General features: G+C 47.8%; 1 protein-coding gene across 1 annotated transcript in view; it reads right to left on the reverse strand.

The window, feature by feature from the left end:
* LOC107124720 (tropomodulin-1-like) overlaps positions 1-11,344 on the reverse strand; it is a gene marked incomplete at its 3' end in the record, with an annotated part of 37,044 nt that extends 25,700 nt beyond the window's left edge. The window contains exon 1 of the mRNA XM_015428219.1: positions 11,183-11,344. The remainder of the gene's footprint in view (positions 1-11,182) is intronic.
* Between the last annotated feature and the right edge of the window lie 744 nt (positions 11,345-12,088).

Consider the following 12,088-nt stretch of genomic DNA (forward strand, 5'->3'; position numbering starts at 1 on the left):
GCTCACAGAAGAAGCCTAAGAAGAATAATTGGACATTACTAACAGTTTAATTTACCAGTTAATATATCACTCAGCTTTCTCTTTCTCCCACTATATACCCCCCCAATTTTTCTATTTTAAGCGAAATTCCTCTCCTTTTTAGGAGAGTCAATAAAACCTTTATATATATATAAAAAACAAATGCCTCCCCCCCCAATACCCCCGTGACCCCTGCTCCATGACCAGAAGATGGAAAAAACCCCTCCAGGATCCCTGGTCAAACTGGCCTGGAGAAAATTGCTTCCTGACCCCAAAGTGGGATTCAACATTTCCCTGGGCATGTAAGAAAGGGCCATGAGAACTAAGCAATGATGCAACCCTTCCTGCCCTCCGTCTTATGATCTGCCTAGTCATAAACTATTACTTATAATAATGGCAGGACTGGAATCGAAATACAAAACGTCTTGGCTTTCATATGAAAAAACGCTTGCTTGAATGGAAGATGCTGAGGATGTGCGTGGATGAAGATCCTCTCAGACCTGCCTTGGCTATCCCATCAATCCAACTCAAAAGCAGCTCCAAAGTGATCTATCCCCTCTCCAAGGGCATGGCTCCACAGAACTATCAGCCATCTTCAACTGCTGTGAAATTAAAGACCGTGATTGCAGATCTTCAAGAAACAACTGGCTGGACCCTGAATAAGACAGACTTTTGGCCTAATCCAGCAGGACCACTCTTAGGTATCAACAACATTTGGCAATACAGGTCAAGAAAAAACTTTCTGGATTATTTTTTTCAAGTGAAAGAGACCTAGATTTCCCCTGCTTGGTTCTGATGTAGCTACCTTTCTTCACTCTATATAATACTTTGTTCTCTCTGGATTATCATTCCATAGGGGTAAACCCATCATTCCAGTTTATCATGAGCATTTCCCAGCTCCAAACCTGCCCTCTTAATACTACGGATGCCAGCCTCCAGGTGGGACCTGGGGATCCCCTGGAATTACAGCTTATCTCAAACGACAGAGATGAGCTCCCCTGGAGAAAATGGATGCTTTGGAGGGTGGACTCTATGGCACTGTAGCCCACTGAGGTCCCTGTTCTTCCTAGGCCACTTCCCCAAATCTCTGGGAGTTTCCAAGCCTGGATCTGGCAACCCTACCCCAACCCCCTGATAGTGGCCAGGGGAGACTGGGCAACCCTACCTCTTACTGTGTGCTCCTGAACCAACCAACCCATGATAAGTCAAAGGCCTAAGAGCACAGAAATGGCAACCCCGGGGATGAACATGTAAAGCTGCCTTCTACTGAATCAGACCCTTGTTCTACCAGTGTTAGTATTGTCTACTCATACTGGCAGTGGCTCTCCATGGTCTCAGGTAGAGGGTCTTTCACATCACTTCATCCTTTTAACTGGAGGAACGTAACCTGGGATCTTGTGCATGCAACGCCTTATGAGAAACATGAGAACAGAAACGAATAATTACCTCCTGAATACCAAAATCCATCGGCAATGCTGTTATGTTCTAAGTTATGTTCAGAGGTCATTTCGGGGGGGATCGCAGGGGATCGCAGTTCCCCCGGGTGAGGTACGGGGGCGGGGCACATGGCAAAGCCCCGCCCCCTGCTTCCGGCCACCCCGCTTCTGGCCCTCATTCAGCCAGGAGGAGGCAGGAGAAGAGGGAGGGTAAGTTGCTTCCTCCCTGCCTCCCCCCACCCCTGCCTGCCTGGAGCCAGGGAGGGCCTTCGCGGGGCTTCCTTGCACTCCCGCCGGCCTTGCAGGTCCACCGCCGGGCCCCTCATGGGGCTTGGCAGTGGAGCTGCAAGGCCGGCGGTGGCGGCCGGGACCGTTGGGGACGGGGTGTGTGGCCTTATGACACACTTCCGGTGATGTCAGGGGGTGTGGCATATGCTAATGAGTTATGCTAATGAGTTCCCCTAGCTCTTTTTCTACGAAACGACCCCTGGTTATGTTTAAGCGGCAGTATTCCGGTTTTCTCTGTTGGAACTGGCTCCCTAATAAAGACTGCCTATTGGTCCTAAAGCCATACAGAATGTCCTGTCCTGTGGCTCTGCTTAGGTCCAATCGGACCTCCTGAATCTGATAACGTTGTATATAGTTCAGTTATGGAACCATATAAGTTTGAGTGCCACTCTTTGCAGAGCAGTCCTGACCTGAGCAATGTTTGAATAAAGACTTTTATTTTGACCATCATCTCCTGCCTTCAATACTTTAAAAATGCTGTCTGGCAAAAGATTTTGATGTTATGTGAATGGATCAAGATCCCTTAGAAGTAAGGTTGCCACCCTCCAGGTGGTGGCTGGAGACCTCACACTACTACAACTGATCTCCAGGCAACAGAGATCAGTTCACCTGGAGAAAATGGCTGCTTTGGAGGGTGGACTCTATGGTGTTATACCCCATCAAAGTCTGCCCCCTCCCCAAACCCCATCTTCCTCAGGCTCCACCCCCAAAATCTCCAGGTATATCCCAACCTGGAGCTGGCAACCCTACTTAGAAGTAAAACTATAACAGGTTGCTCACTGAATATTGGCATCTTCCGAGCTGAATGGAGAAAGGAAACAAACCCAGCGTGGAGGTTGTTCTAAATTGACTCAGCCCTCCAGACCCACCCCCTCCCATCCACCGGCCTGTCAGCCCCTAGAAGTGCATTTCTCAAGACGGCATAAGGGTGTGATTTATAGGGTACCAGACTTGTACATGAGTTAAGTGAAAAAGCAAGTCGTAAGTCAGGGCAATTATTTTTAAACGGGCACAAGTGTCTCATAAATCATCTTCCTGGCAGCTGCCGCAAATGCTTTCCCCCTTTCTTCTGGCCAGAGCCGAAGGCGAAGATAGAACAAAGAATGCCCGGAGATGCTGAGGGCTTATAACAGGGCTAAAACTGGGAGGCGCATGATGTTTCTTTTGTGCTTACTGTCACCTCTGATCAAAAAGCGTTTGCTAGTTTTAAAAACACGGTTAAAACCTGAGGAGACGATTGACTGGTTTGCTTTAAACAGTGAGAGCTGGTGTGGTTACAGAGGTTAGGAGTATGAAGTAGCCACAGCAAAGATATTGGCCATATTTGCGGAGAGCCTGAGTATGAGTCAGGGCCTCTGGGGGGGGGGGGGGCAGCAGGGCCATTTGGCCCGGGCTTCACATTCTCGGGGGCCTCAAATTTACACTTTTGATGTTAACTCTTAATTTGGTTATAGTTACAGACACAGAACCATAGCCTTCCCAACCTCCCGTTTTCAGCGGGGGGCCTCAAAAATGGAAGTGGCCCAGGCCTCTCTTTACCTCTGTGAGGGCCTGGTAGGAGTACACATCCAGACTCCTCTTCAGGAAGGGGAAACTGAAACGCAAGTGAGTGGACTTAAAATATTGCGGTGTATTTCACTGTCGACAAACTGGCAAGTCCGTATAATGAAGCATGATACAGCCTGCCTTGAGGGACTGGATCTGCGATGAAAGACGGCAGCTTATGATTATCATTATTAATAGCATTCTTGTAGTGCTTTAGAATGCTCCAAGTACCCACTAAGTATTTCACTCATCACTGTGGCAACCCTGTCCAGATGGATAATATCGGTGACTCCATTCAAAAAGCAAAGTGTAGGGGTTAGGGTACTGGACTAGGATCTGCGTGACCCAGATTCGAATCTCCACCCTCCAGAATTTTCAGAGTCGGTATTACGAAATATTTGGCCTGATTCCCCATTTAGAAATGAAAAAAGAAAAATTGCCACACTATTAACAATTGCTAAATTAACAATTGCATCAGTTTGGAAAAGTAAATTGAAACCATCAATACAACCTGGCACCCAAAAAATTGGGAACATATAATAACGGCAAAAATAACTGAGAGTATACAGTCAACAGACCCAACTAAGAGCTCAACCCAACTCTGGTGGGATATGTGGATACCTGTTATGTTTTATTTGTCAGAGAATGATACTATTCCTCCAAACCTTGTATATGAAGAAACTGTATGCACAGTGTATAGAAAGATAACTTTTATTACCTTTTTTATCACCGTTTGTTCACCCGTAAATATTCAGTAATAACATTTTTTAAAAGAAACTCGCTGGGTGACCTTGGGCCAGTCACACACTCTCAGCCTAACCTACCTCACAGGGTTGTTCTGAGGATAAAATGGAGGAAAGGAGAATGATGTAAGCTGCTTGGAGCTCCTTGGAAGAAGGACAGGATAAAACTGTACCTTCCTGATTCACAGTTCATGCTCTTAGAAAGTAATACCAGCACGATAGAGAACTCATGCAGGAAAAAATAGAGAATCTTGATGAAGTAGCCCAGCAAGATCTGTTTTTATATTCACATCTATTTTAAGTCTTTCTACAAAGCTACATTCCTTTACACTGGTCCGGTTCAAACACTGGCCACAAATTCCAGCACAGAGTTAAACAGAATCAAGTACGCTTGGGGGGGGGCATGGGGGGGCTTCTGGAGTTCTGGCCCTGCTGGTGGACCTCCTGATAGCACCTGAGTTTTGGCCACTGTGTGGCACAGAGTGTTGGCCTGGATGGGCCAATGGTCTGACTCAACATGGCTTCTCATATGTTCTTAAGTTAACTGAAAGCAATGTGCTTAGGAATGTCTGGCTCAAGACCCAATGGAAAAGAGACCAAGGTTTCCTGACCCTTTGAGAGTTACGTAGAAGAGGAAATTTTGACAGAAAAGCGGCCAGCTGCCAAAATTCCTTTGCATACATGACTGTTCAGGAGCCTTGCCCTCTTCTGCATCCATCAACCCTCATGCTAAACTGTCACTCTGATCTCGTGTGTACTTTTGTTAGGTTTTGCACCAGAGATATTCATTCAGAGTTCTTCCTGAAAGAGTGAGGTTAAATGAGCTTACACTGACAGCACAAAGGAATCAAAAGAAGAAGAAAAAATATTCCTCTCTGGACTACCAGCACCAAGAAAAGGATCACTTCTTATTGCAATAAAAGAGAAAAATTTAAAGAAAAAGGAGCATCGGATGGACTGAAACCCAGAGCTCCTCACAGAACCATAAAAACTTTGATATAGAAATATATGACTGATCTGAGGACCGCAGCAATAAACTGAAGTCTGAAATAGGAATATTATAACATAATTACAATTTTAACCATACATTAGACATGCAAATAATACGTTAGAGCCTTCTTTGGCGGGGAGGGCGGGGTATAAATAAAATAAATAAACTTGTAATTCAGAGATACCTCCCATTAAAAGGTATACAAAACAAGCTACAGTTTAGTCCAGGTGACAGAAATAATAATCACTTAGCATTTTTGTTATATTTCAGTTTCCCCAACCACTATCTTGCAATCTTTATGAATGTTCTTCAGGCTAGGGCAATATTTTTATCCCCATGGGTGAGAGACAGAATGGCAGCCTTGTTACTGAGACGAGAATCAAACTAGGGACTTTCCAACTTGTCACTGAAAAGCCACTGCACAGTTTTGAAACAATCCATCTTCCAATGTCATAGTCACGTGGCCCTGAGGGTTTGTTCAGATCCTCTGAGTGTAATTTTTCCTCTTGTCACTATTGTCATGGCCCGAAGAATGATCGTCCACAAAGGGGGGGGGTTGGACTTGTATACTTTTCATAGCGACCTAGACATAAAGTTATCCTCCTCCCCGTACTAAAACTGCATCTGTCGGAATCCTTTCCAGACCAATTATTTTCAAACTGTGCTGCAAGGAACAGTCAGAAAAGTATCAGGGGTTCCTTGGGGAAGCTTCCCTGAACAGCTAGCTTGCCGGCCACTTACAGATCTTTCTCTCCATAGGACAGAGATGCCAGCCTCCAGGTGGGACCTGGGGATCCCCTGGGATTGCAGCTCCTCTCCAGACTACAGAGATCAGTTCCCCCTGAAGAAAACGGATGCTTTGGAGGGAGGACTCCATGGCGTTGCACCCCCGTCCTCCCCAGGCTCCATCCCCAAATCTCCAGGAGTTTCCCAATCTGGATCTGGCCACACTAGCCCCCCATCCCCCGCTAGTGGGGACCTGGTAATCCTACCACGAAGTGTCACCTATTCACGAAGTGTGATGTATCAGCTGCTAGTGTGAAGATAGTTTGCACCTGCCTAGGAGTTGCCCCCCAAATCCTCAGCATCAGGCCAGGGGTTTCTTGGCAGGTAAGCAGTCACGGGGCTCTGACTCAGATGTAGCCCAATCTCATCAGACTGAGGAAGGTAACCAGGGCTGGCCCCGGTTAGAACTTGGACGGGAGACGAACAAGAAAGACCTCTGTCTCTTGTTTTGCACATCCTAAGGGTTTGCCATAAGTCAACTGCAACCTGTTGACACTTCCTACCATCAAGTAACCGTGGGAAAGGAAGAAGAGAAGAAGAGATTGGATTGATCCCCCGCCCTTCACTACCCAAAGGGGTCTCAGAGCGGCTTACAAACTCCTTTTCCCTTCCCCTCCCCACAACAGACTCCCTGTGAGGTAAAAGAAGAAGAAGAGATTGGATTGATCCCCCGCCCTTCACTACCCAAAGGGGTCTCAGAGCGGCTTACAAACTCCTTTTCCCTTCCCCTCCCCACAACAGACTCCCTGTGAGGTAAAAGAAGAAGAAGAGATTGGATTGATCCCCCGCCCTTCACTACCCAAAGGGGTCTCAGAGCGGCTTACAAACTCCTTTTCCCTTCCCCTCCCCACAACAGACTCCCTGTGAGGTAAAAGAAGAAGAAGAGATTGGATTGATCCCCCGCCCTTCACTACCCAAAGGGGTCTCAGAGCGGCTTACAACCTCCTTTCCCTTCCCCTCCCAACAGACACCCTGTGAGGTAGGTGGGGCTGAGAGAGCTCTTGACAGAAACTGCTCTTTTTCAAGAACAGCTCTTATCAGAACTACGGCTTGCCCAAGGTCATCCAGCCAGGTGCGAGTGGAGGAGCGGGGAATCAAACCCGGTTCTCCCGGATTAGAGTCCACGCACTGAACCACTACACCAAACTAGAGTTCCCTTGAAGTGAAAAGTTTGACAGCAACCTGTTCTAGAGAATGACTGGAAGGGACAGGAGCCCCTGGACTTGCCTTTGTTTTGAGCAGTGGTTCTCAACCTTCCTAATGCCGTGACCCTTTCATACAGTTCCTCATGTTGTGGTGACCCCCAACCATAAAATAATTTTCATTGCTATTTCATAACTGTGTTTTCCGATGGTCTTAGGTGACCCCTGTGAAAGGGTCGTTCGACCCCCAAAGGGGTCGCGACCCACAGGTTGAGAACCGCTGATTTTGAATAATCTGGACCTTTAGTGAGTCTTGCCTTTGCTTAAGGTACGAGAATTTCCCACAGGACGGCCAACTTCCAAAAAACAAAACGAAACAAAAATACCCTGATCCTATTCCTTTCACAGAAGCCGGATGTGCAGGAATTACATGGGGGAAACTATCCCCACTGCCTTTGCTCCACTACCAGAAAAGGCATCACCCGGTTAGGCAGAAAGATTTTAAAGACTGTGTTGGTTTGCAGTAGAACAGCCAGATTTGAGTCCAGGAGCACCTTTTTCTTTGTTTGCCGTCAAGTCACAGCTGACTTACAGCAGCCCAGAAGTTTCCTTCTTTACTTATTTTTATATATTTTTATATGTTTTCGTTTTTTTGTATTGTGTGTGTGTCTCTCTTTATATATTTTAATATGTTTTCATTTTTTTGTATTTTGTGTGTGTGTGTGTGCCTGGAAGTCATGGTGACTTCTGGTGACCCCTACTGGGGCATGGACGTTTCAGGGAGGTGACTTAGTATTGCCTGCCTCTGCGTCCCAGCCCTGGTATTCCTTGGAGGTCTCCCTGCCAGGTACTTGCCAGGGTCAGCCCTGCTTAGCTTCCGAGTTCTGGTGAGGCTTGCCCGGGCTATCCAGGTCAGGGTCCCAACAGCGTTTTCCAGGCAAGAGACGTTCAGAGGTGGTTTGCCATTGCTGGGCTCTGCGTTGTGACCCTGGGTTTCCTTGGTGGTCTCTCATCCAAATACTAGCTAAGGCTGACCCTGCTTAGCTTCTGAGACGGGGCTAGCCTAGGCTATCCAGATCAGGGAGTAGCACCTTACAGACCAACAAAATCTTCAGGGTATAAGCTTTCAGGAGTCACAGCTCCAGAAAGTGCTGACTCTTGAAAGCTTATACTCTGAAAATCTTTGAGTCCAATGGCACCTTTAAGACCAACAAAGTTTTATTCAAGATATGAGGGGGGGTTTTGTGCACGCACTTCCTCAGACACAGTGAAATGGAACTTGCCAGTCCGTACATATACGGCAGAGGTTGGACAGCAAATTAGCATATGACATAATGAAGATGGTTTAACAGATGCAAACAGGAATAGCAAGCTAAGTGTATAGGGCCATCATTGTTTGGATTTAATTCTGGGGGGTGGGGAGACAATGAGGCAAATAAATACGTCACAATTGGCGATCGATGTGTAAATGCATCCTTCTTAATTGTGGGGTGCCAAGAGCAATTAACTGAGACCCTGCTGTCATGCTCCATCTGCCTCCTATCAAGCAGGGAGGTAACAAAGAACACCTTTTTCTTTGAGGTGGGGTGATCTGTAGTGCCGTGTTATGTCTCCTCGGTTACGAGACCAGAGGAATGCATTCCAATATATCATTCTGATTCACTGCATTACATTACAATCACTATTCTAATCTGCTTTTCCAAATAAGAAATACACTAAAATACACTAAAATAAAGAGGATGTATAGCCCTTCCTGGTGAGAATATAGATGTAAGGGCTGAGAAGGACACATTTACACGTCTGTCAACTAATTATTCCTGCCAACCTAGCAGTTCGAAAGCAAGAAATTGCAAGAAGATAAATAGGTACCACTCCAGTGGGAAGGTAACAGCGTTCCGTGATCCTTGGTGTTTAGTCATGCTGGCCACATAACCACGGAAACGTCTTTGGACAGCGCTGGCTCTTCGGCTTTGAAACGGAGATGAGCACCGCAACCCTAGAGTCGGACTCGACTGGCTTTCGAGCAAGGGAACCTTTACCTTTTACAACTAATTTTGACATATTTATTTGCCTCACTGTTTCCCCCCCAGAATTAAATCCAAACAACGATGACCTTATAAACCTAGCTTGTTATTCCTGTTTGCATCTGTTAAAACATTTCATTATATCGTATGCTAATTTGCTGTTCAACCTCTGCCTTATATGTAAAAAGGTTAAGGTTCCCTTACTCGAAAGCCAGTCAAATCCGACTCTAGGATTGCGGTGCTCATCTCTGTTTCAAAGCCGAAGAGCCAGCGTTGTCTGAAGATGTTTCCGTGGTCATGTGGCCCGCATGACTAAACACCAAGGCACACAGAACGCTGTTACCTTCCCACCGGAGTGGTACCTATTTATCTACTTGCAATGATTTGGCTACTGCATAGATTAGTTTGCTCTGAAGCCATTCCTTCTGAGCTAGGGCAAAAATCTGTGAGCTGGAGGCTAAAAAGTTGTGAGCTAGTTCACACTAACTCAGTTTAGAGGGATTACCAGTTTCTCTCTCTCGCTCGCTCCATAGCACCCACCACCACCACCACTGCAGCATGGCAACCCACCCACAAGCCACACTCAATGACTCACTTTCTTGCCAGGGATTGTATAAGATTTCATAATGCACAGAAAAGTCAAGGGAGATAACCGGCCTCAGGGTCTGACAGAGAAAAGATCATTGGATCCCGCTCTCCGAGCCAAGAAGTACCTGCCCTGAAAGCACGCACACCCCTTTGCAATTCAAATTTTTTTTATTGAAGTTTAAAAATTCATACAACCATAATCACAATGCATAACAACTTCTTTTCTATAAAAGTCAACCTTGTACAATATAAGTTGTAAGCAATGCTGTAATAATTATAAACATGGTAAATTCTAGCATTAACGGAGTAGCCGTAGAATCTTTTGAACTGTCTATGAATTTTGAAGCACATTATTATGTTGAGTAAGTGTGTTATGTTGAAGACTCAGGTTCGAATCCCTGCTCTGCCACAGAGGCTCACTGGGGAACCTTGGTCCAGCCACACACTCTCAGCCTAATCCACTTCACAGGCGAGGATAAAAAGACATAAACCCCTTGGGAAGGAAAGCAGGGCAGAGACATAATAAATACATACATGAAACCACGTGAGAGCCCAGGTTCTCCATGCAGCAGCACACAGGATTCTGTGGAGCGTGAACAGACTATGTGGACTGGCCGTCAGCCAAAAGCGGCTCAGAGGACACGGGCCTCAGGGCTGAAGTGTGTGATTGGCGGGGGAGGCTTTATTCAAGAGCAGAGCCGCTCCGGCCAATGCACTGGTTTTCTGAAAATGTATCCTTATGCGTTACCATTGTCGTATGATTTAGCACAGGCCCGGGCACTGATTATTTAGACAGGCACTTTCCCCCACACAGTACTGAATAAGGCAAAGGGATCAATGACGGTTACCAACTTTCATCCTGGCTCTGCTCCTCTGCGTTTCAGAGGCTACCCAGAATCGGAGGAAGCGCACTATGTTCCCACCCTGACAAAGAAAAGCTTCACTGCCTTGATTTCTGAGGTGCAGGATGGCTGTTAGAAAAAAACAGGCCCAAGAGCCAGGGCCAAGCCAAAAGGTGGTAAGCCTGGGGAATCGACTTCAGCGCCCTCTAATGGTTGCCGGGTCCCCACTCGGCCTCCCGCGGGGGATGGGGGAGTAGGGATGCCAGGTCCCGTCCTAGAGATTTGGGGATGGAGCCTGGGAGGGACAGGGACCTCAGTAGGGTGCAAGGCCATCCAACCCACCCGCCAAAGCACCTATTTTCTCTATGGGAACTGATCTCTTGTAGTCTGGAGATGAGCCGTCATTCCGGGGGATCCCCAGGTCCCACCTGAAAGCTGGCACACCTAGGCGCTTCTACTTGCGAACGCTGCCAAAAGCGCCACCAGCACCCAACCCCCCGCAGTACGTGCTTCGAGGCAAGGGGAGAGGGGAGGGATCGCCAACCGCCAGCCCAACCCCGCCGCCCGCGCTTCTCACACCCCCCAACTACAGCCAGCAGAGGAGGAAGCGGTAGCTATTTATAGGCGCGTCGCCACCGCGCTCACCCGGGCCGGTCCCCTTTGGTGGCCGCGGAATGCTTTGCCCAGATATGGCTCGGATTACCGCACTCCGCGCGGCGTGGGAACTGGCGCTCCACGCGGGGCCCGAGGCCACCCCGCGGCCCTTCCCGACTGCGTACCTGCCGCCGCCGCCGCCCCAGGCTCCGGGCCTTGGAAGAAAGACGTACGCCGGTCCGGTCGCCGCCGAGACGCGCGCCCTGGAGAGGAGCTCCAAAGTTGCGCAGCAGGGAGAAGGAAGGGGGCTTCCCCCCCGGCGCTGTCAGTCATCCGGCCGAGAGGACGGGCGGACGGGAAGGCTGCCCGCCTCCACTGGCTGCTGACAAGAGGCACCGCCAGCAGCCCACCCAGCCCCCTTCGCCTCAGCCAAGCGATTGCTTGCTCAATTCAATGGGCTGCGGCGGGACAGGGCGCATGGCTGGGAAAAAGCGGTTTGAGCGCCTGGCCGGGGCGCACGGGAAGCTCTGATCCTATGTGCGTAAACGGGTGGGACAGATTCACATGCAGGGGGTCGTGGGCGCCGCAGCCTGCCAGCCTCATTTACGCTCCGGATCCTATTTGCGTCTCGTTAGAAAGAAATCACACCAAACTTAAAACTCCTTTCCAACAAAGCCTAGGGTGGATTGCGACGATACAACAAAATCCTGTGCGCTGTTTTTCTACAGCACCAGCCTCTGTCTGTTCAAGACCAGAACTATGTGCATTCGGCCCTTAATACCAAAATGCTGCACAGTGCACTAGGTTTAAATTTGACAGTTTTACTTAATTTATTCTAAAAATGATTCCTTTTGGTATTTTGCTCGGAAGGAAGGCACAGGGAGGGAAAAACAAACTTGACCCAAAAACTGGAATTGAGAGCCACAAGGGTAAGAAAGAAGTCTGATAAAGGGCCAATATTAAAAGCCTAGTTGAAACCTATAATATACAAAAATACATGTATTTATTAGAAAGACAGTTAAAAACATAAAAGGGCCCAATGAAAGCCTCGTTTCAAAGTTCAAGTGGCCTGAACACAAGGGCCAATACAC

This window comes from Gekko japonicus, unplaced genomic scaffold (assembly GCF_001447785.1).
Source record: "Gekko japonicus isolate JY-2015 unplaced genomic scaffold, Gekko_japonicus_V1.1 scaffold1907, whole genome shotgun sequence".
Classification (NCBI taxonomy): Eukaryota; Metazoa; Chordata; class Lepidosauria; order Squamata; family Gekkonidae; genus Gekko; species Gekko japonicus.